The sequence below is a fragment of the Coturnix japonica genome, chromosome 22 (genome assembly GCF_001577835.2).
Source record: "Coturnix japonica isolate 7356 chromosome 22, Coturnix japonica 2.1, whole genome shotgun sequence".
NCBI classification, from domain to species: domain Eukaryota; kingdom Metazoa; phylum Chordata; class Aves; order Galliformes; family Phasianidae; genus Coturnix; species Coturnix japonica.
The window spans coordinates 3489561-3491350 of NC_029537.1; the positions used below are offsets into that span (position 1 = coordinate 3489561).

At 48.0% G+C, this 1790-nt stretch overlaps 1 long non-coding RNA gene across 1 annotated transcript in view; it reads left to right on the plus strand.

Annotated features, from left to right (window-relative positions):
- The first annotated feature begins 264 nt into the window (after positions 1-264).
- LOC107323722 overlaps positions 265-1790 on the plus strand; it is a 29135-nt gene continuing 27609 nt past the window's right edge. Inside the window, exon 1 of the long non-coding RNA XR_001559325.2 lies at positions 265-362. This is a non-coding gene — a long non-coding RNA (uncharacterized LOC107323722). The remainder of the gene's footprint in view (positions 363-1790) is intronic.

Genomic DNA, 1790 nt, shown 5'->3' on the forward strand with positions numbered 1-1790 from the left:
ACAAATGAGAGCCAATAAAGGGTGAATTGCAGCTGAAATTACACTGTTTATATGACAGCAGAGTGCTGGCTAAAAGATTCATATGCCGCTGATGAAGTACGTTATAAATTTTAATTACCATAGTTTGTACAAATGACATGTTTGAAATGCTATTGAGTAATGTGACCCTGATAATGAAACTATAAAATAAATCATTAACTTTCTGAATGAGCTTTTTTATTTCCATGCTACATGAAGTAAACTTTCCAATTTATTCCATTGCAGCCCTCTTTCAAAAAAATTAAAAGAAAGTGGAGACAGAAGTGTCACCATCCAGCAGCAGGGGATGTGGACATCTGGGGGAGGAGAGCATCATGCAGAAGGTAGGTAGGACATGCCCTGAGCCAACCAGAGCCCCAAAGCCCCCATGGCTTTGCCCTGGCTCACACATTACAAGGCAAACGGCAGCACAGGGATAAGGGCAGGGATTGAGCACCTGCTCTGAGGATCCATCAAAACCTCAAGCAAAGGAGGGAGAAAATCTCTGCAGAAGTTGGGGTGTGATTACCACTCACTCCTCGGCTAGGCTGTGCAGCTCGAGCTCCCCCGGGAGCCTCAGCTTGAAGGCCAGCTGCATGCAGCAGGAGCAGGGATAATTCCCCAGCCTCGTGCAGAGATGAGCCCTGAGTCAGCCAGGGATTGTGGTGAGCACAGAGCATGCAGTCCTCCGAGCTGCAGACTTTGGTTCAGCTCCGCTTGCTCAGGATGAGGGATGCTTCTTTAAGCCACCTGGAAGGACACTGATTCCAGGCTGCTCCCTTGTTATAGTGCCGTGGGTTATTTCCTAAGGGATGCAGAGCACAAAGGGAGTGTGCCAGGGCTGCTCCCTGTCCATCTGCACTGAGGTGTGCAGGTCCTAAGGGCAGAGCAGGGGCTCTCCTGTCTCCGTTGCTGGCTTCTTCCCTGCCTGCTCACAGAAACTAGGGCCTTGGCACACCTACCTCAGTTTGAGTCACACTCAGCTGTTTCACACTGTAGATAAGCAGCTAATAAAAGGCCATGGCTACCCCATGCCATCCCATCCCGCCTAATCGCATCCCCATCCTATTGAACCCCATCCTATTCTGTCTCATCCCTATCCCATCCTATCCCCTCCCACCCCATCCCACCTCTCCGTATGACCTCCTTGAATCTTTTCTTCCTTCCCAAAAGGGTTCAGAGTTGGAGAGTTCCCAATGCCCGCTTTTGTCTTATCAGCCAGGCCGAAAATATTTCCAAGCAGGCTGCTCATGCCGCACTACTTACCATTAAAAGAAAGGACCACATTATTGCTGTTATAAACCATTGATTAAGGTTTATAATAGCAATAATCCCCTCGAAATTCATTGTTACTGCAGTTAATGACCAGTTTATTAGAGCGTTAACCATCCTTGGCAATGGGCTGAGTCGTTTAATGCTGGTAACGACCAATTTCTCAAGGGTTATTGCTTAAATAACAATCCTTTGGTAGATATATGTTCAACCACCAGATACTGCTCCAGCTGGAACCTTCTCCTGTGAAATAATTGTTAATTATTTCCCCCAAGTTTGGCCACTATGCCTCAAAGCTGTAGATGGAGAGGGCTCCTTTAGCGTACAAAGTGTTGGGGATGGTGCAAGCAGAGATTGGGCAGCGTGAGAAGAAGCAGCCAGCCAGATGTGAACCATCTCACAATGCCAGTTCATGGGTTTTTCTTCTTCCATCCCCATAGTGGTCCCTTCCCAACCGCCTGTAGAGTGTCAGGATACACCAGCTCCAATGGGGAGCAGCA